Here is a 23,325-nt window from a genome sequence, read left to right on the forward strand (position 1 = left end):
TCAACTAGTATCCAGGAGGACGCAGGTTCAATCCCTGGCCTTGATCAGTGGGTTAAGAAATGGTGTTGCCGTGAGCTATGGTGTAGACCACAGATGTGGCTCAGATCTTGCATTGCTGTGGCTGTGGCTGGCAGCTGAGCTCCTATTTGACCCTAGCCTGGGACCTTCTATATGCCATGGGTACGGCACTAAAAAAGGAAAAAAAAAAAAAAAAGATAATCATCTATGTCAGTTAGAGAAGGCCTCAAAGGATATTTCAGCTGAGACCTGGGGTGTAAAGGAGTCAGCCAAGCAAAGACCAGGAGGGACAAGCCTTCCTGATACTAAGAGTGGCACGTGCAAAGTCAGAAAGGCTGGAAGAACTGGGCGTGTACTGGGAGGCTGTGGATGGAGGTGGGGAGTTAGGCGAGGCCAGTACGACTAGAGGAAGCATGGAAGGGAGAGGCAGTTAAAGAAGTCAGCCAGGGAGTTCTCATCATGGCTCAGTGGTTAACAAACCCGACTAGCATCCACGAGGACGCAGGTCTGATCCCTGTCTTGCTCAGTGGGTTAAGGACCCAGCATTGCCATGAGCTGTGGTGTAGGTCTCAGACACAGCTCGGATCTGGTATTGCTGTGGCTGTGGTACAGGCTGGCAGCTATAGCTTCAATTTGACCCCTAGCCTGGGAACCTCTACATGCCATGAGCACCACCCTAAAGAGACCAAAAAAAAAAAAAAGTCAGCCAGGATCAGGCCATGCATATTCCATTTGAAAGTTATTCTGAAATAAAAAGAAGGCTCTAAAACTAAGAACACAGCACACTGGCTGGTACAGAATAAGCTCCAAAAATGTGAGTTCCCTTCCTTACCCTGAAAGAGCTAAAATAAATAAAAACGGCTCCTCTATTTTGAATATTGGGATTTGATTTTGCCTCACAACTGTTTTTTTAAAAAAATATCCATGGGGACTTCCCACTGTGGCACAGTGGATTGAGAACCTGACTGCAGCAGCTCGGCTACTATAGAGGCAAGGATTTGATCCCTGGCCAGGTATAATCGGTTAAAGAATCTGGTATTGCATGGCTGCTCAGCAGAGCCATGGCTTGGATTCAATCGCAGGCTCAGGGACTTCCATATGCTGCAAGTCCAGCCATTAAAAAAAAAAAAAAAAAAACACATGGACCAGTGGGGTGAGGTGAGGAAAGAGATATGAGGGAACAAGTTCAAAATCAAACAAACCAGAAACTCCTGGGTGGAAATTTTCTCTCTAGATCTCTGAAGGAATGGCCACACTGGTGGGACAATGGGAGACAAACAGAAATCAGCAAAGCCTGGAATTCTGTCTCTAACCAAGACTCAGATGCCAGGCAGTTAGTGAAGCTGCCCCCACCCCAACTTGACTCCCAAAGCCTGTCTGAGGACAGACTCTGCCGACACCCTCCTGACACTAGATCGACCCCTCAGAGCCACTCTACGGTGTAGCCATCAGTCTGGGCCACTTCAATGTCAGGAAAGCAAAATGCATTGTTGGCAAAGAGCTAAAAAGTACAAACACAAAACCTGGCAATTGGTTGCAGCACAGCCTGAGTCTATGACGAGTCACTTATCATGAAGTTTGGTGTGTGACTCAGGTCCTTCTTGGATTTTTATAATTCATTACATTTTGTTTATTCACTCACCATCCATGTAGAACTTACAATAGACTTCAAGAAGTATTAATGACAAAATTATAGAATATAAACTGAAATTGGAACTAGAGAAGAATAATTTAGAATAAGAGGGAAAGACAGGAATAGAGCAAGATGGAAGGTAGAGTAAAGATATACATACAGGCTAGAAGGTCAGTTCCTAAACTGGATCTGAAAATGTGGCTGAGTTCCCTGGTGGCCAAGTCAAAAAGAGCACCAGGAGCTGTTCTCATGGTCCACAAGGAGAAAGACACTGGACTCTCTAGGACCAGCACTGTGCTGCCATATGACTCCAGACAATTGACTTAACTTTCATTTGGATACAGTTTCCTCGTCTCCAAAAAGGGATGAGAAACTACTGAATCTTTGTGATTCCTTCTTTAGGTGATTAAAAAAACCAAGCTTTAATAAAAATCAATAATGGCTGGTCTTTCAGCCTAGACTCCAAAATAAGAATCACAAACTCAAACAACTATAAGGACCAGTTAGTAGCAGAAATAAGGGAAGCAGTCTGGGCCTAGCACAATAGGTAGAGTGAGAATTGTGGTGAACTGCACAGCCCATGCTCTGTCTAAAGGGGGCAGCTGCTTCACACATCCAGCTGATTACTGGAATGTGGGCCATGTTCTGATTTTTAAGAGAAGCTCAAAATCAGGGTTTTTAATGTAAATTCTTTTAACTTTTAAATGTTTGCTTTTAATTCAAGTTTACTTAAAACAATGTACAGGTCAGAGCCCCACCTAAAGGCCAATTCCAGAAAGAAACGGCAAATCCCTTTAGTGTCTTACAACCAGATTTTTCTATCTTCAGGTTAACTTGCAATCACCAGGCCCATCTTCCCCCAGCTGAGCATCTCAAAGAAGCACTTAACAATGGTGTGATTCTTTTTGAATCCTATCCTACAGCCACGGTTGAGTCCCTACTGTATTTTAGGGACAGGGAAGGATACACCAGTGATAAACAAATCTCTACTATGTAGCCAGGTGGGCTGGCTGTGCACTCCATCAAAACACCAGACATTCCCAGAAAGTTCTCAGGTTTTGGTGATGTCTTCAGAAATCAGATCTTTCAGACTTCCCACCATGGCTCAGTGGAAACAAATCTAACCAGCATTCATGAGGACACAGTTCAATCCCTGGCCTTGCTCAGTGGGTTAGGGAGCCGTGGTGTAGGTCGTAGATGTGGCTTGGATCCCTAGTTGCTATGGCTGTGAGGTAGGCCGCAGCTATAGCTCTGACTTGACCCCTAGCCTGGGAACTTCCATATGCTGTGGGTGTGGCCCTAAAAAGATTAAAAAAAAAAAAATCAGCTCTTTCATCACAAACCTCAAAACCTATTGCTGGATTTCTGCTAGGAACCAGAAAACACCCATTTCTCTAAATTCATTTTCCTCTGTCCAGCCCCTGGATGTGGTTTTCTTCATGGAGCCCTACCACTCCATCCATTGCCTGTTCAGTTCAAGAACTTGCCACATGTCCAGTGGATACACATACGTGCTAAGGGCTGGGGGTATCAAGATGAATAACATGATAGCAGTGGTCCATAGTCCAAGTAAGTTTGAGATATGAGAAGCAAATAAATTTACCCTGGAGCTAAGTGATATAATGGAAAATAAGTTATCTTGACCTGGGTTTGGGTTAGAATTCTCCCACCGACAAGCTATGTTACCTCACACAACTTGCTTATGCCTCTGTGTCTAGTCTCCCATTTATTAAAAAACAGGGAGGCATTCCCTTCATGGCTCAGTGGTTAATAAACCCAACTAGAATCCATGAGGATGCGGGTTCCACCCCTGGTCTTGCTCAGTGGGTTAAGGGTCTGGCATTGCCATGAGCTGCGGTGTAGTTGCAGACACAGCTCAGATCTGGCATTGCTGTGGCTGTAGCATAGGCTGGTAGCGTAGCTCCGATTCAACCCCTAGCCTGGGAACCTCCATATGCCGTGGGTGTGGCCCTAAAAATGAAAAAATTAACTAACTAAATAAATAAAAAACAGGGATATAACACCACCTAACTTACAGTTTGTTGGAAAAAGGACAGAACCGTACTGCTGCAAAGGTTGCACACTGCACATTTCCAAGGGATGCTGTTCACCCAGGAGTTGGTACCTGATATAAACAGTTGTATAGTACAGTCCTGATTGGAAGGAGTAAATACCACATGTGAAAGAAGCAGAGTATCCAGCACTATGAAGGGGCTCAACAAATGAAACCATGGCTAGTACAAAACCTAACTGGAAAATAAACCTTAGTTTTTTTAAATTTCTCTTTTCCACCACCTTTTCAACAAGAACCTCACTGCAAAAAACGAACTCCGGAACAATCAGGACCCTCAGACTCAGGCTGAGTCCTTCTCATCCATCAGGCATTGACTGCTCTATGCTTCCTCCTCCAAGGAAACACACATACCAGTCCCGGAGCCTTGATTTACGCCACTGCCATTCCTGACTGCCAGTCTGCGGTCCCTCCTTCCCCTCCTGGCCCAGCCCTGCCTGGATTCAGATTGCAGCTCAGCAGTCCACACTCCTGCTTGGTTCAGAGTGATTCTCCAGGTCATGTGCTCAGAGTCCCCAGCCCTGGATTTTCTTTTCCTTTTAAGTATTGGATTGTGGCAAATGTTTAAAGATAGTCAGCAGCATCTGGCTCTTGCCTGCTGATTTTGGAGGTGGTATTGGCCAGGTCTCTTTCCATTGCAAAGCAACAGAAAAGCAGCTGGAATCAGTTCAGAGAACAGTGAATGCATTGTTTCATGTGTTTCAAGGTCCAGGGGCAGAACTGGGTTCAGGTATAGTAGGACTCAGGAGTCCAAATGGTACAGTAGAATCAAGCTCCCCAGCTCTCGACTCTGTTCTCCCTCGTGGAGCCATGGGTAGCTTCTGGTGACTCCGGGTGTTAAAAACTGAAGAGAAGCCTCCAGCCAGAATAAGAAGCACAACGGAGTACAGTTCAGTGAATCAGGCAGAGCAAAAATTCCAGGAGTTCAGTCTTTAGCTTCCGCCTCCTCTACGCTGCATTTGGCCAGCTCGGCCCTGCAGAGGCTGCTTCTTAAGCTGTGCTTCCAGCGCGTTGGAGGAGGTCATGGAGAGGACGTGACCCCGGGGTGACCCACCAGCCAGACCTGAGCTACGGAGGCTCCTCACCCAGCTCCTGTCCTTGTGGAACATGCTATTCCTGCACTGGGAGCCATTTCAAGGGCAGAGCCTTGACAGAGTTATGTGTTGTGGAGAACATCTGACTGAGCCCCGTTAAGGCCCCTCTACAAACTCTGAAGATTCTGGCGGCAGGTGTGGAAATCGCCTCACGTTGCGGCATCCTCGGGCATCGTCGTTCGTTAAGTTCCCTTGCTTGTTAAAACCTCCACCTACCAGCTGGCGGACTGCCATTTTCCTTGGTTCCTCCTCGCCCCATGTATACGGAGCCAGCTCCGAATTTCACCCGGGAAGCTCCAAGGTTTCGAACTACCACAGCCGAAGCCCCTCAACCCCACCCCCACCTCTAGACGCCTCACCTCCCTCCCACAGCTGAGGCAGAAGCCCCGCCCCTTCCTGTTTCAAGGCCCTGCGCTCCAGCTCTCACTTCCTGTGCAAAGGTCTGTCAGCCCTCCGGTCATTGGTGGAGCGTATTTGACTGTCAGAACCTGCACCCAATGAGTTCCAGTGTCTGGCGCGCAGACTCCTGAAGGACTCTCGTCTCTCAATTCCCTCACTGCTTTTTCGTTTGAAGGGATAGAAGTCCGACTTACTGGTACAGTACTGAGAAATTTATTATTATTAATGTTATTATTATTATATTATAGTGTTATTATTAGGTATAATAATAGTGGTGGTATATTATTAATAGACTTATACATAATAGCATATTATTGTGCTATTATTCAATATAATAATATTATTATTCAATATAATAATATTATTGTGGTTACCAGCATCTGGCAGGTGGGGGAAATAGGGAGCTTTGTTTTTTGTCTTTATAGGGCCACACCCATTGCATATGGAAGTTCCCAGGCTAGGGGTCAAATCAGCCTAGGCCACAGCAACACGTGATCCTTAACCCACTCCATGAGGCCAGGGATGGAACCACATCCTCATGGATACTAGTGGGGGTTCCTTAAGGCAGAGCCACCACCAGCACTCCCAGGAGATGTTGATCAAAGAGTACGAACTTTTAGTTAGAAGACGAATATGTTATGGGGATCTAATGCACAGCATGGTGACTGTAGTTAATAATAGTGTGTTATATGCTGGAAAGTTTCTAGGAGAGGTCTTAAATATTCTCACCACAAAAAAGAAATGGTAATTATATGATGTGCTAGAGGTGTTAGCAATAATGTGGTGGTAACATTTTGCAATATAAAGAATATGAAATTAGCTTGTACAGCTTAAACTTACACAGTGTTGTAAGTCAATTATGTCTCAAATCTGGGAGAAATGTTATTATATGTAATTAGTAGTAGTAGGAATAATAATATTGTTGCTATTATTTTTCAATTTAATTTTTATTGTATACTGAAATATAGTTGATTTACAATGCTGTGTTACTTTCAGGTGTACAAAAAAGTGATTCAGTTATATGTATACATATATCCATTCTTTTTCAGATTTTTTTTCCCATATAAGTTATTACAGAATATTGAGTAGAGTAGCCTTGTGGATTATATTATATATAATAGTGTGCATATGTTAATGCCAAACTCCTAATTTATCCCTCCCCACACACCTTTCCCCTTTGGTAACCATAAATTTGTTTTCAAAGTCTATAAGTCTGTTTCTGTTTTGTAAATACATTTGGATAATTTTTTTAGATTCCTCATGTAAGTGCTATGTGATATTTGTCTTTGACTTACTTCATTTAGTATGGTAATCTCTAGGTGCATCCAAGTTGCTGCAAATGGCATTATTTCATTCTTTTTTATGGCTGAGTAGTATTCCATTGTATTCCAAGTATTCCACATCTTCTTTATCCATTCCTCTGTCAGTGGACATTGAGGTTGCTTCCATGTCTTGGCTGCAGTATTGTGTTGTAAATAGTGCTGCAGTGAACACTGGGGTGCATGTGTCTTTTCACATTATGGTTTTCTCCAGATATATGCCCAGGAGTTGGATTGCTGGATCATATGATAGTTCTATTCTTAGGAACCTCCATACTGTTTTCCATAGCGGCCAAGACCGATTTACATTCCCACCAACAGTGTAGGAGGGTTCCCTTTTCTCCATACCCTTTCCAGCATTTATTGTCTGTAGACTTTTTGATGATGGCTATTCTGAGCAGTGTGAGGTGATACCTCATTGTGGCTTTGATTTGCATTTCTCTAATAATTAGAAATGTGGAGCATCTTTTCATGTGCTTTTTGGCATCTTTATGTCATCTTTGGAGAAATGTCTATCTAGATCTTCTGCCCATTTTTTGATTGGGTTTTTTTTAACACTGAGCTGCAATTATTATTATTATTATTAGGAGGAGGAGGAGGAAGAGGAGGAAGAAGAGACATTTATGCAGCATTTAATACCTCCTAGGTGCTGATACAAGCACTTACATATATCTTTTATTCCTTACAACCACACTATGAGATAGGTATTCTCATTTATCCCATTTTACAGAAGACAAAAACTACTGTTATGCACCTAGGCCATGAGCCAGGATTTGAACCTGTACAGTCTGGCTCCAGAGGCTGCAACCATGACCATTAGATTATAAGGAAGAGCAACCGGAAGAGCAGAGTATACCAGTGTAACTGAAAACAGCACTTGAATTTCAACAGCACTCACTCTCATCTCTGCCTCCGTTTTTTCTTTCTTACAGCAGATGAACTTCCCTCCTGCAGACAGGAGATAGGCTTCCCTGAAGCCCCAAGCTCATGTCTCATTGCCTCCACCAGAGAGAAGGACACTCTCTCCCATTCCAGGTCAAAATCCAAGAGAAGGGTCCTGATGGGCCCAACTTGGGTCATGTGCCAACCTCTAGGCCAGTCACCTGTGACAGGAGGCATAGGTGTCAAATCAATCAATGGCAGGTGGAGGCACGACCCTACTAGAGGGTCAAAATGGCAGGACATTCTCATGAGAAGGGAGGCGTGCTGGGGACACTGGCATTTATTTCATCCTGAGAGCAAGGGAAGTTTGCCCAGAAGCCTTACTGGGAAGAAGCCAGTTGGCCAAGGATTGAGGGCCCTCCCAGCTGTGGCCCTTGTGACATCTGGTCCAGATGCTGGCCATCATTCCCTCAGAAGTGCACATGCACCTTTAATGAGAGACCAAAAGAGCAGTCCTCCTGGACCGCCTTGAAGGGGCATTAGCATGCATTATCATCCTGCTCTGCCTGCCTACATGAAATATGAAGGGGGTCTTTGAAGACACATCCAGAGTGTTTAGCAAACACTCTGGAACAGTTCATCTGAAAATATCCCAAGCGCAAAATTCATTGTGTAATCTGTTACATTTCACAGTGGCTGTTCTGGCAGGAGGTAGGCTGAACTGCCATTCACTTCCATGTCATCCTATTTATCAGTCCTCTACCTTCCTCATCTCACATCTTCTCGTCCTGATTTTCATTTGAAGACCCCCCAGGTTGGTGGGGCAAGAAAGCAGGCTCTACAACCAGTCAGAACTGAGTTTGAATCTTGGCTTTGCCACTTACCAGCGGGGCGATCTTAGGAAAGGTTTTCGGTCTTTCTGAACCTCAGTTTCCCATCTGATAACTGGAGATACAAATATCTGCTTTGTAAGACACTTAAGAGAATTACAAACAATGGAGGGAAGGTGATGAATGAGTCAGAATAGGATGACTGTGCTGCAGTGGCATGTAAATCCCCAAATATCAGTAGCTTAGTGCTGCAAAGTTTCTTTCTCACACACTCCTAATTCTCTGCCACCTTAGAGGAGCTTTTCTGCAGTGGGAAGAAATAAGGCCAAGTCACCAAGAGATGCTGACATCAACAGAGGTGACAAATGGATGGACACAGAAAGCATCTTGATGTCACTGAGTCCCTGGCCCATGCAGCAATTCTTCCATTCTGTAAGCCCTAGGATCCAGTTTGCTTAAGTGTGCTTGCAGTGGGCTTCAGTCATATGTAACTGAAGGAGATGCGACCAGTAGGATTAGCCATAGGATCTGCTGCTGGACCACTTGCAGAATGCTGACTGTGTATTCTGCACTATCAGTCATGTTTTCTGAGCACACCCCAGGCTCCTCAAAGTACACCACCTGCTGCTCAAGGTTAGCTTCACACTTCCACTGTGCTGATTTAACCTTCACACCTGCCTGTGAGTCAGTTATTATTACTCCATTTCTCATTGGGTGGCTGAGGCCTGGAGAGGTGAAGTTACATGCAGTCTTAGATTAGGCTCCCACAGAAGAAGATACGAAGCAAGGATTTGATACAAGTAGTTGGATTGGGGGTGTGCAAAAATAATTGTCTAGAAATGGGGACGTAAGATAAGGAAGAGGAGGGAGCCAAGAAGACCTGGGGTCTCAAGAAAGCTCTAGCTGTCATCGATGGAGCACCATCTAGTGGGGAAGTACCATGAGTCCATGCGAAGTGCACACATCAGAAGTACACACATCCCAGCCAAGAGGCCAGGGATCCAGGGTATCTACCTGTCAGCCATTGGCTGAAGGATGCTCTCAGAGTGTTAATTCCCAGACACGTCCAGCCTGCCCTCTGCAAGGACAGAGTAGCCTTCCACACCTTTGGAGAAAGCCCTCAGACAAGGAGAGGCAGGTACACCAGCAGATGGAAGTTGACCAACACCTACTGATGGAGCAAGACCAGAGCAGAGGTGTGGTGGCAAATACTTAACACTGCTTCTCCAGATGAAAGGGAAAAGAAACCCTGACTTGTCATATTTGTTTATTTCTGTGATGTAAGTACGGTGTAAATATGGCCGATTTTAAGTTACTGGTGTGATATCAATTGGCTTGCCAAAGTCCTGAAAATTTAACAGCTGGCTCTTGTACCACTCAGCCAGAGGGTTGTGGGCAGGGCAAAGAGAGTGTCTGCTCCTCATGCCTAGGTCACTCAGCTATTTAAAGCACACCTGAGATAGTTCAAGGCAGTAGGGTATGACCCTAAAATCCATAGCTATTACATTCTGTCATTGTGGTTGTTATTCATCATATTCCTTCCTCAGCATAGATGTGCATGCATAGTCATGATGAACAGTAACTGGAAGAGAAAAGAGAGGCTGGTGCTAAAAAGAGACCTTCCAAACCATCCAATCTGACCCCCCATTGAGTGTTAGGTACTTTCTGATAGCATCCCAGCCCAGTGATCATCCAGCCTCAGCTTGCACAGCTCCCATGATGGGGAGCTCACCCCTCTTCTGGTAGAGGATCAGCCTCTGATGAGTTCTACATCACCAGACCCAGATGGGATTCACACAGCCTGTTCAGGAAAAGTCATTTCACTGCACCCAAGGCAATGGATGGACTTGGCCCCGGAGGAAGGCACTTGAAGAATGAGCAAGCCGCTGGATCAGACATGTGGAGCAGATGAAGTGCCTGGTCCCAGACCGACTTAAGCAATGGCTTCTTTTGTCAAAGCCAACTCACCAGAATGGAAAGTGGTACATGATAAATGCTGGCCTGGGTCAGACCAATGAAGCAGGTCACGCAGGCTTCTGTCTCTGCCAGAGCTCTGAGACTTCCCCCAGAAGTGAAGGCAGAACTCCAACTTTCCTGTGCCTGAGAAGCTTCCCAGGCCCCACCGCACAAGACTCTCACTCAGCAGGTCTGGGACAGGGCCTAAGAGTCTCCATTGCTCTCAAGCTCAGTGCCAGAGCTGGTCAACAGAGCCAGCTTCCTGTACCACAAGCTGTGCAACCACACAGGCCCCCAGGCTGAGAAGGTTCCCAGGTTTGATTTAATGCTCTGCTATTGTCACCTTCAAGTTCTTAATTTTTCAGCAAGGAAGCCCTCATTTTCATTTTCCACTGACCCCCACAAATGATATGTAGCTAGTCCTAGCAGCTGGTCCCCAAACCATACTTAAGCAGCTTCAGATTAACAAAAGATTACGTTGTGGCTCAGCAGGTTAAGAACCCAGCTAGCATCCACGAGGACTCAGGTTCGATCCCTGGCCTCACTCGTGGATTAAGGATCTGGTGTTGCCGAGAGCTATGGTATAAGTCGTAGCAGAGGCTCGGATCCCACATTGCTCGGCTGTGGTGTAGGCCAGCAGCTGCAGCTCCAATTTGACCCCTAACCTGGAACCTCCATATGCCACGAGTGTGGCCCTAAAAAGACAAAAAGAAAAAAAAAAACCCACCTAGGATTTCCCTGGTGGCCTAGCTATTAAGGTTTCAGTGTTGTCATTGCTGTGACTCAGGTCACTGCTGTGGCTTGGGTTCGGCCCCTAGCTTGGGAACTCCTGCATGTCATGAGAAAAGGGAAAAAAAAAGGAACCAACACCTAGTGGATCAGAACAGAGATGTTCAAAAGCCACAGAAAGGCTCTTTAAAAATACAAGATAGCAAGATGGAGCGGTAAGGAGAAAGAAGTGACATCTCTGAAGGAAGCATCAAAAGATTTTTTTTCACATCGAGAGCCACCTGCCAGAGTTCCCATTGTGGTTCAGTGGGTTAAGAACCCAACGTAGTATCCATGAGGATATGGGTTCAATCACTGGCCTCATTAAGTGGGTTAAGGATCCAGCATGGCCACAAACTGTGGTGTAGTTTACAGACTCGGTTCAGATCCCACGTTGCTGTGGCTGTGGTGAAGGCTGGCAGCTGCAGCTCCAATTTGACCACTGGCCCAGGAACTTCCATATGCCACAGGTGCGGCCTTAAAAGGGAAAAAAGAAAAAAAGAGAGAGAGAGCCATTTGCCATTGTGTGAGCCAGTCCCAAGGCTGGACGCTCACCCATTCCTCCCAACAACCCCAGGGGGCCTCTCTGCCGACCCTGGCTTACAATTGAGGAAACAGGCTCAGAGATAAAAGTGACACATCCAAGGTTACACAGCTGCTCCAGCATTTATTTGTAGACTTTTTGGTGATAATTTAGTTCTGACCAGTATGAGGTGACACCACATTGTGGTTTTGCTTTACATTTCTCTAATGTAGTGGTGTTGAGCATCTTTTCAAGTGTCTTTTTGACCACCTGTACGTCTTGTAGAAAGGTCTGTTTAGGTCTTCCACCCATTTTTTTTTAATTGGGTTGTTGTTTTTTTCTGGTATTGAGTTGTATGATCTATTTGTATATTAACGCCTTTTCAGTCACATTATTTGCAAATATTCTCTCCCATTCTATAGGTTGTCTTTTCATTTTGCTGATGGTTTTCTTTGCTGTACAAAAGCTTTTAAGTTTGATTAGGTCCCATGATAAGACTTTGTCTTTTTTTAATTCCCTATATTTATGCCCAGGGCCTGGACCAACTGCCTGGCACATAACAGATGCTTCCTAAATTTTTGTTGAGTGAATAAATGGTTTTTTCGCTCCCAAAGACAAAAGAAGAGGATAAAATTACAGAAGGGATGATTTAGGCCAGATACACATACACAAACACTTCCTCCCCTAAAAGACTGAGACCTGGAAAAGATTATCATAATAAACCAGTTTACAGTAACTAAATTAGAAAAGAAAGAAAAAAAAAACTATAGCATCAATGCTGGCAAGACAATGAGTCTCTGTGGCTGGCAAAAGCCCTTTGAAAAGTAATGAGGTGATAAGCATCAAAAGTGGTAAAAATGCTCACTCATTACACTTGGTATTCCTACTTCTAAAAAATTAAAGAAATAATTCAACAGTATCAAAGATTTTTTTTTTTTTGCATAAGGGTATTTACTGTTTTTATTATCTGAAAACAAACAAACAAACAAACAAACCTGGAACAGCTTAACTGCCCAACAGTTGGAGTACACAGCCTGTAATCATGATTACTATGAAAATTCAGTGGAGCTACACAGAAAAAGGATTATGATAAATGAAAGAAATCAGATAAAATCTAGAATATAGATTCTGGCTCGAGCAGGAAAACTCCTTATGAGCAAGGACTAGAAGAAAGCAAGAAATAATGGAAATACTTATTCTGTGTGCTGGAGACTGCAGGCTGCCTGTCAGATCCAGTTCTTTCCATCCTCCAGACACACAGCTAACCAGATTTCCCAGCAGCCCTTGCACCTAGATGGGGCCATGTGGCTGAGTTCAAGTCAATGAAATGGGAACAGAAGGGATGGGCCACTTGCTGTTCTGGCCCATAAAATCCTACCACGCATGCTCCACCAGGCTACATCTCCAAGGAGACCTTGGAAGCCACATGTTGGAGATGGCAGAGACTCTGTGGCCTGTGCCCCAAACAACTATGCATTCACCTGGGACCACCCTTCACAGTTACATGAGAAATAAACTTCCATTGCATATGTGCCATTCAGTTTGGGTCTGTTTGTTATCACAGTCTAGCCAGCCCCAACAAATAATGCTGATACAGTGCCTGGTGGCTAAGAGCTCAGGCTTTGAGGTCAGTGATGCCATTTACAATCTCTGTGACTTTGGGAGGTCTCTCAGTTGCTCTGAGCCTCAGTTTCCTCATCAGTCTGTTTTGAGTACCAAATGAGAAAAATACTATAAAGTCCTATGATCGGTGCCTAAGATGAAGAAGGGATTCAGTCGGCGAGTGGTTCCAAGTGACCTGGGAGCCCAGCCCATCCTGCTCTTCCTTGGATTCTGGATGCATTTGCCTGAGCTAAGGCTTCCGACCCGTGCAAACAAGAGTGCTGACTAATACAACACTGCTCCAAGTGTTAATGTCTTTCACCCAATTCATCACCTAGGCAGAGGTGGTCCAGCCTGAGCAAACCCAGGCAGAGCCTCACTCACTACAGGCAGTCTTAGGATGGAGACAGTGGGCAATCACTGACCCAGTGTCCTTTGCACCTTAGTGGCAGAACCAGGTCCAGAAACCAGGGTGACCCCAAATCAGCCTTTCCCAAGATGGCTTCATCCCTGGTGCTCACTCAGATCAGGCTGGGCTGTTTCCTGAACAGGGAAGTCACAAACCAGCAGGCAGTGGTCAGTGGGCTGTGCCCAGACTGAGAACATTTCCCAGAGCAGATGGTGTCTCTGGCAGGTCCTCAAAGCCAGCGGAGGCCAAGTCATGCCCAAGAGGCCAAAAGGCCCAATATGGTGGGGATGGACCAGAGTCCCAGTGAACAAGGCATCCCAGTGCTCTCGTTTGCCAGCTGGTCACCAACTGAGGGGCCTAGAGCAACAGGTGGACAAGGCAAGCGCAGGATGGGGCACTGAGCCAGAAGGGGGCTCACAACCTCAGCGCACACACACACACACGGCCGCATATATAAATGCATGCACACACAAATAGTTGCATTCACACATCTCTCTTTCTCTGTGTCTCTCTCTCTCTCACACACACACACAAACACACACGCCTCCCAAACTCAACATCTCCTAAAAGCACAGCAGACAACGGGGGCACAGTGTGGCCTGGGGGAAACCCTGGGGTCTAGTCTCATATTTTTTGGCATGTATCAGGAAGATAAATATATTTGACAAAACTGTTGAGTCATTTTCCCCCTGGGGTCCTGCAAACCCCACCAAACCAGCTCCATGCACAGGGTCCCTGAGCATTGACCACTATTCTGGCGACTGCAGAAAGATCTAGAGCTGTAATAGCAGGGCACTGATGGCCTTGGGCCAGGTTTTCTAGAAGCAGAGCCAAAGACAGGGACTTGGATGGATATGAGTTTTTAAGGAGAAGGGAAGTGAAGGCCCCAGGAAGCCGAGGGGAAAGGGCGGAGCAAGAATATGGTCTGTACCGTCTTCCCTCAGCCTGATGCCACCATCTGCAGCACGGATTGCATCCCTGCTGCTGGATCCCTTACTCACTGGGGCAAAGCCTCCCGGGTGAGGTGGCTCCCGCCTGGAGAGGGCAATTCTCTAGAGAAGGGACAGCTGTGAGCTCTTAGCAGCCAGCAGCCACAGGCTGGAGACAGGAGCCCTGGCCAGGTAGAGGGGACGTGGGTAAGGCTACCACAGTGTCTGCACCAGCGACAACCGATGTAATTTTCCGAAGTTCTGAAAGGAAGGGGCCAGTTCATCTCTACTCAGGAATGCTTTTCAGAATAGCGGGTCCCATTGTGGCTCAGCGGGTTCCAAAGCTGACTAGTATTCGTGAGGATGCAGGTTCCATCCCTGGCTTCACTCAGTGGGTTAAGTATCCAGTGTTGCTGTGAGCTGTGGTGTAGGTCACAGATGTGGCTCAGATCCCACGTTGCTGTGCTTGTAGTGTAGGCTGGCAGCTGCAGCTGTGATTCAACCCCTAGCCTAGGAACTTTCATGTGCCACAGGAACAGCCCTACAAAGCAAAAAAAAAAAAAAAAAAAAAAAAAAAAGGTCAATATCTGTCTTGGCCTAGGCACTGACCAAGTCACACTGGGACCAACCCCAGTGGCTAACTGTAAAACACGGGCACAGCCACACTGGTGGGTATCAGCTGAATGTCAGTTCCACCTCTGAGAGGGGATTATACCAGGAAGCAAGCCCTGCAGCAGGTGCTCTGTAAGCATCACTTCTCTGAATCCTCACAACCGCCCTGTAATGCTCCTATTTCCCCATTTTACTGTGGAACAGCCTCAGGTTGGGGAAGTTAAGCAGCTGGCCCAAAGTGGAACACCCAGTAAATAACAGGAGCACAATTCGTTCTCAGCCCTGTCTGCTTCCCAAGCCAGTGAACGTTTTCCACTCTGCTTCACTGGCTTGAAAGAGATTAGAAAAGAAGGCAAGCAAAAGAAGCCCTACTTCCAAGAGACACCGGGGTCCCTCGGTGATGCTGGGATCATGATTTTATTGTGTTCAGAGGGGAATGAAAGGGACAGGAAACAAGCAATGTGTGATCTCCTGTCATGTTGGGAGACGCTCTTTTCTGAGAAATGTACATTTCGCAGAATCAATATGCTCTGAAGCCTCAGAAAGCCAAGGAAGACAAACAGCCCTGACCCCTGCACGTGACAGTCCTGTGGTGAGAGAGAGTAGAAATTATAATGAATCATCTGGAGCAAGTAGGTTGTAAACATTCAATATTAATGATCTGTTTCAGTCCCAAGGAAGTGCGCCTTGGGTTTTGCCCAGCTGTGTGCTCTGTTGTTAAAAGACCAACTAGTCCTGAGATGGAGATTCCTTGCCCTTCCTGCTAAGGATGATGACAGAATATGTGTCATCCTCCCACCCCATCCTGGGGTCAACAAACTTTTTCCTTAAGGGGCCAGATAGATGGTACATATTTTGTGGAAATCTGATTTCTGTTGCAACTATTCACTCTGCCCTGGTCACTCAAAAGTAGCCATAGATGATATGTAAATGAATGGGTGTGGCTATGTTCCAATAAAACTTTATTGACAAAGATGGGCAGCCAGCTGGATTTGACTCACGGGCTAGAGTTTGCCAGCCTGTGCCTATTCTATTCCTTGACTTTTCAATGTGTGCTATCTCGATGCTGGGCCATTTCCTGGCCGCAGGACCTATCCCTAACTTGGGCTTTTTGTCTCTTGGGGTCATAGGCTATGTTGAAGGTCAGGCAACAGAGGTTATATGGCATAATATGAAATCATGTACAACCTAGTGGTTGAGCATGCGACACTACCACAGTCAACATTTTTTTTTAATGTTTAAACTTCATATTTAATAATAGTTTTGAAAAAATAGTAACGGTAGTATAGAGAGTTTCTATATGCCCACATATTGATGCATTGTTATTAATTAAAGTCCAATTTGGGGAATTCCCGCTGTGGTGGGAAACAAATCCCACTCGTAACCATGAGGTTGCGGGTTCGATCCCTGGCCTCCCTCAGTGGGTTAAGGATCCACTGTTGCCGTGAGCTGTGGTGTAGGTCACAGATGCAGCTTGGATCCCACATTGCTGTGGCTGTGGTGTAGGCCAGCAGCTATAGCTCCGATTCAACCCCTAGCCCGGGAACCTCCATAAACTGAGAGTGCAGCCCTAAAAAGGAAAAAAAAAAGTCCAAATTTATTCAGTTTTCCTTAGTTTTTACTCACTGTCCTTTTATCTGGGCTATTTATTCAAGTGTTGATTTATATCAGTATGGAACCACGGGTATTTATTCTATACTTTTGAGTTAAAATCCAGTATTACTTTATTTATTTTGTTGCTCAAATTGTTCCAGCTTTGTCCATGGGAGTTTCTTTCAACTGGCTCCTGTGTCCCTTTGAGATACCCCTATCATGTGGTGGTTTATTTTGTTTTGCGTGTCCTTACTTTCTTACACTATATGCCCCCAGCTCATCTTTATTTTCTACCCAATCTTAGAATCAGACACTTCTCCATGGACCACCCCCCCCCCCAGTGCCTTTTATTGGAGAGGGGCATTATTAGTTTTTTGTTTGTTTGTTTTGTTTGTTTTGTTTTGTTTTGTTTTGTTTTGTTTTTGCTATTTCTTTGGGCCGCTCCCGTGGCATATGGAGGTTCCCCGGCTAGGGGTCTAATCGGAGCTGTAGCCATTGGCCTACGCCAGAGCCACAGCAACGCGGGATCCGAGCCACGTCTGCAACCTACACCACAGCTCACGGCAATGCCGGATCCTTAACCCACTGAGCAAGGGCAGGGACCGAACCTGCAACCTCATGGTTCCTAGTCGGATTCATTAACCACTGCGCCACGACGGGAACTCCAAGGGGCATTATTAGTGAATGGAGATCTGGGCACTCAGTGTTTGTTGCTACTAAGCTGTCATTGCTTCTAGCCCCACTCTGCTGGCAGAGCAAGGAGGCATGTGTGTTCCTAGCCTGTGTGTGTGCACATATGTATAAATATTTCCATATGCAACCATCTGTGTCTATATGTAAGATGCGTCCATACTGACATCTCCAACACGAATCCACCACCACGTGGATCATTCTAGTCTTCTCGCCTTTGCTTCCCAGTATCCTTCCACGCCAACAGTGAGAAAGCTCCCACATCTGCTGTCCACTTACTAGTTTAATTTCAAGGACACATGAAGAGTGGTGGATGAGTCAGCCATTTTGGACCTGTAAAAAATGGCAGTTTCGCATGATTCATCCTAAATGAAAGACAAGTGTGCACTGGTGACGTGGTCTCCACATGAGTCATGTGGATGGATCACGACCAGCATTATCACTAACGGTCGGCCATTCATCCATTCATCCCTCAATGAATGGATGGAACATGAACTGTTCACCCCATCACCCTCTCCTGGGTTCCCCCGCCCCTCTGGCCACTTCTTCTCGGTCTCTTTGGCAGCCACTGCCCTGCCTCCCTCCACCAGGCATCCTCTGAAGGTTGAACTGCCCCAGGGCTTGGCCTCGTGGCTGTTCCTCAGACCCCTGAACCTCATCTCTTCCTCGTCCCCTTGGGCAGCTCTGCCTCCAGATCTTCGCTCAGCTGGCCCTTCTCTTCTCTGGATCTCAGCTCAGATGTGATCTCCTCAGCGTGGCCTTTCCTGACACTAATTGCCCTCTTCCATGTCACCCTCTTCTACCCCGCCACTTTTTTTCTTTTCAGGGCCACACCCAACATCCTATGGAAGTTCTCAGGCCAGGGGTTGAATCAGAGCTGCAGCTGCGGGCCTACACCACAGCCACAGCCACACCAGATCCAAGGCGCATCTGTGACCTATACCACAGCTCACAGCAATGCTGGATCCTTAACTCACTTGAGCGAGGCCAGGGATTGAACCTGCATCTTCACAGACACTATGGCAGATTCTTAACCCGCTGAGCCAAGACGGAAACTCCCTACCCTTTTTTTTTTTTCTTTTTTTTAATAGCATCCTCATCTAGGAAATTCTCACTCACTCCTTCTCCATCAGCATTTCCCTCCAGGAGAGTTGAGGTCTGGCCATGTGTTCTCACCACTAAACTTCCAGTACATAGAGCAGTGCCTGGCACAGCCTAGATGCTCAACTAATGCTTGTTGAATTGAATTAATGACTCCCCTCAAAATCAAACTTTGCAAAAGTACTCACTAGACTAGAGGTCAGCAGACTTTTTCTATAAAGGAGCAGATAGTAAATATCTTAGGCTTTGTGGGTCATACAGTCTTGGGCACAACTACTCACCTCCGCTGTTGTGGGATGAAAATGAATGGGTGTGGCTGCGTTCCCATAACACTTCATTTACAAACAGTGGCATACCAGATCTGGCCTGGGGGCCCAGAGTTTGCTGACCCCTGCCCTCAGCCATCTTCGACCTCTTCTTCCTATGTGGTCAGTTCTTCGCCATCATTAACAGAGGATCAGTCACCACTTAGGTTTTCTGGAACTATGCGAGGGGTGAAGCATTTTTAGGAAGCAGCAAAATGTTCTTTCTCCATATTCCCACCCACCCCAGCTCATAAAAAGGAAGCAAGAAAAAAAAAGAAGAAAAAAAAAAAAAACCAAAAAATTAATTTGAAAAAAAAAAAGGGAAGCAAGAGAGGCCCATCTTGAGTTGGATCACTCAGCGGCTGCCAGCCGTCTCTTCCTCTCCGAGAGCAGTAACAGGATAAAAATGCAGCAGCTGTCAGCCTCCTTCCATCTTGCCAGCCTCTAGTTTCCCCTGCAGAGACGAGACAGGGAGGGGCGGCCGTCAGTCCCTAGAGGCTTGGATTCCGCACTGACTTGAGGACCACTTGTTCCAGTGCATTCATTCTGTTTTACACAACCTTCACATTCCAAAAAGCAAACGCCAGATGGGCACAGTGAAACATTCACCCGTCCAGAAGGGGATGTCAGCGGGGCGACATCTTCAGCAACCCCAGGTGTCCAGGACAGCAGAGGGCTGCAGTGGATGGAAATGGTCATGATCCATCTGTGATCCCACCGCTGAAACAGGAAGCATAAAGGCTCCCGCTGAGAAGAGGGCAGGGGGTGGTCACCTCACATCTCCCCCATTCCACCAGTTCCAGGGCCCCAGCACACAGTAGGCCCTAGGAAGAGGAGTTTCTCTCCTTCTCTAGACATGTCAGGATAAGATCAGTTATTTGCCAATGAAAATATAAAGCCAGAAAAATGGTGGGTGATTTCAACCAGGCCTTGTCATCAAGTTTTGGAGGAAGTAGAGCTGATTTTTTTTTCTTCTTTTTTTAAGGGCCACACCCGGGCCATATGGAGGTTCCCAGGCTATGGGTTGAATTGAAGCTGCAGCTGTCGGCCTACACAACTACAGCCACATCAGATCCGAGCTGTATCTGCAACCTACACCATTGCTTATGGCAGTGCTGGATTGGTAACCCACTGAGCGAGGTCAGGGATCGAACCTGAGTCTATGAGGATTTGTTGCTGCTAAGCCATGACAAGAACTCCTGGAGCTGATTTCTATGGGTTTTGCCACCCAGGATCCCTTGTTACCCTGAGATGCAGTGTCCCTGTTGCAGGAGCTATGCCTGATGTGGACAGGAGTGTGGCTGGAGGCTGGCCAAGCCCCAGCAATTCTACTGTTTGCCCATCACTCCTTCACCTTCCCTAGATGGACACAGGGTCTATGAGATGGACAGTCTTTCTGTTGGGCCTGCAAACTAGGATGATGGAGGCCCAACACTGCCGGGTGACTGTCTTCCTCAGAAACAGAACAAAATGGCAAAAGTCAAAAGCCAGCTTCCCCAAATGCCACTCACCATGGAGCCTGCCCCACAGCTGCCCCACCTCAGAGCAGAAACTGAGCAAACAACCCTGAACCTGGCTTCAGTGTCTGCCAGTTTCCAGCAAAGGGGCCTTTCAAGCTGATCACTGAGAGCTGGTGCAGAGCCTCAGTGGAGGGAAGAGCAAGGTCAACACTCAAAGGAAAGCAGAGCTGGGAGGCTATGACACGGCCCTCCAGCCACACATGGAGCCACACTATCCTGGGTGTCTCACCTACATGGTCAGTGAAGTGCCCCACTTGGCTCAAGCTAGTTGGAGCTGGGCTCCTGTTACTTGAAACCAAAGGAATCTTGACTAATGCAAAGTAAAAATGCATTGATTACTGGGAGTCTCTCGGTCACTGTCTATTCATCACTGACCATTACCGACTACTGAGCCAGTTACCTCATGTTGCATAACAAATGACCCCCAAGAGGGGGCCTAATATAATCATATGTCATGTTCACAGATTCTGTGAGTCAGGAATTTAGGAAGAGCTCGGCTGGGGGGTGCCATCTGGGAGCAGCAGTCAGATGTCAGCTGGGCTGCCGTCATCCAAAGGCTTGACTGGGGCTGGAGGATCCACTTCGAGGGTCCCAGAAGCATGTGGCTGGCAGGCTGAGCTGGCTCTTGGCTAGGGGTGTCAGTTGTCCATGGAGCTGCGTGCACATCCTCACACAAGGCAGCTGGCTTCCCCCAGAGCCAATGTGGGGACTGCGGTGCCTTTATGACCCAGCCTGAGAAGGTACCCATCACCCTCACTTCGGCCACACTCCATTGGTCACATGGGGCCAGCCCTGATTCATTGTGGGAGAGGACCACACACAGAGGCAGTGGGGACCATCGGGGGCCATCTGGAGGCTGGGTCCCTACCCCCAGGCACCTGCCATGTAGCAGGAACTGCAGATGCAGATGATATAGACACAGTCCTCATTCCCAATGAGCTCAGCCTAGACAGTACAGAAGGCAGTCACGCAAACTTCATCCCCACAGTCCTTCCCAGCTCCTCTGTTCAAGCTGCTCCAGCTACTGAGTAGAGGGGAATCCAGTGGATTTGGATTTGTGTTGAAGAACTGGATTTCAGCATTTAGTCATGTAACTCTTTGGTTCTAGAAAGAAGGATGATGGAACAATTCAAAGGTCCTCCATCCCCTACATGGCTGTGGCCCAACCCTCCACTGCACACACGGCTACATGTCACTGTCCCCTGACCAAATTTATCACAGCTTATGCCCACATCTCTTGCACATGATACTTTTTTTGCTTTTTAGGGCCACACCCGTGGCATATGGAAATTCCCAGGCTAGGGGTCAAATCAGAACTACAGCTTCCAGCCTACACCAGAGCCACAGCAACACAGGATCTCAGCCGTATCTGCAACCTACACCACAGCTCATGGCAACACGGGATCCTTAACCCACTGAGCAAGGGCAGGGATTTAACTTGCATCCTCATGGATCCAAGTCTGGTTTGTTACCACTGAGCCACGATGGGAACTCCCGATACTCACTTTCTAAAACCCTGAATTATCCCCAGACAACCTGGCACATATATGCGCTGTCTCATTTTGTAAAGCAGGAAGCAGCAGAGCACAGCGATTAAGGACTCTTGTACCTGGGTTCAGATCCCAGCTCTGCTACTTAGTAGCTGCAAGATCTTAAAGTCTCAGTTTCCTTCTCTGTAAAGTGGAGTTGAAAAACACACCCATGTCATAAGGTCATGAGGACCCAGCAGGAAAGGACTCAGCACATGGTCACCACTGGAGAAAGGCTAGTCTTTATGCCGGTGCTTAGTTCAGGGAGGTAACTGTTCACTTTTCCTGAATTTCATGACTCTTCTTTCTTTACAGACTGTTGAGAGTTGGGCACAAGGACTGCATCTTCCACCTCCCTCTTGCAGCCTCCAGCCCCTCCTACTGCCCACTCTGCATGCCCACCTTCAGCCCTTCCCAGGCCCCATCCCCCAATTCCAACAACCTTCCTTGCTTTTAAAACAAGGAGTTCCCACTGTGGCTCAGCAGTAACGAACCTGACTAGTATCCATGAGGTTGCAGGTCTGATCCCTGGCCTTGCTCAGTGGGTTAAGAATCTGGCATTGCTGTGGCTGTGGTGTAGGTTGCAGACTTGTCTCAGATCTGGCGTGGCTGTATCTGTGGCTGTGGCTGGCAACTGCAGCTCTGGTTTGACCCCTAGAGTGGCAACTTCCATATGCTAAGTGTGTCCCTAAATTAAATAAGTAAATAAAATAAAATAAAACAAGGAAACCCAGGAAAGTTTGAGGTAAAGCCAGCCCTGAGAAGGGCACTTCCCTGTCGGTCTTTGGGGTGTCCTCACTGAGGTTGGAGCCAGTTTCACAAGCAAAAATGTGCAAGCCACGGATTTCTTCAGGAACCTGGCATTTTAGACGTTTTAAAATCTTCGGGGAAAAATTTAAAAATCCATCTCATAAAATTTTTGCCCCATTCAAAAACCTCTGACACGAATGACTTAACATCTCACAAGGGGATCAGAGGCGCTGTCCTGAGATTGCCAGTAAATGAAGACAATTACAGACAACAGCATAGGCCCAACTTCCAAATGAACTGAGAGATACAGCAGCCTTTTCCAATCAACACAGCCCTTAAAAGAGCCACCACCACCACCACCACCAAGGGTGATCTGCAGCAGCGATGGGCGAAGACTGCCACTCACTGGCAGCGTCCGGAACTGGATGGGAAGTACTGACATTTAGTTGTATCTTTCACAAGCTCTTAACCTTTACATCCGTGTCAATAAAAAGCCCCATTAACATTTAAAAGGGATGTTTCTGGGTGTCCACTTGGAATAAAAGTTAGAAAACACTCCAAGAAATGGATTATGCATCTCATCTGTCCCATATCTCCAGGTTTACTTCCTTTCATGGTGAAAAAGCAAAACGCATGGACTGGCCAACGGCCCATCAGCCACTGGTGAGAAACACAGTGGCTTCTTGGGGGGTTGGGGTGGGAGCGAGCCAAGAGCCGGGGACCCCTGGAGCTGGCCTTGCGCCCTGGTCAGGGCACCCAAGACCATCTGCCTTGTTTTTCCTCTCTCCGCGC

General features: G+C 46.8%; 1 long non-coding RNA gene across 1 annotated transcript; it reads right to left on the reverse strand.

Moving 5' to 3' along the window:
- LOC106507143 lies at positions 15,019–18,984 on the reverse strand. Its single transcript, XR_002342403.1, has 3 exons — positions 18,711–18,984; positions 17,608–17,661; positions 15,019–15,632 (listed from the first exon to the last, which is right to left on the reverse strand). It is a non-coding gene; the product is annotated as an uncharacterized LOC106507143 (long non-coding RNA).

The sequence above is a fragment of the Sus scrofa genome, chromosome 3, assembly GCF_000003025.6.
Source record: "Sus scrofa isolate TJ Tabasco breed Duroc chromosome 3, Sscrofa11.1, whole genome shotgun sequence".
Lineage (NCBI taxonomy): Eukaryota > Metazoa > Chordata > Mammalia > Artiodactyla > Suidae > Sus > Sus scrofa.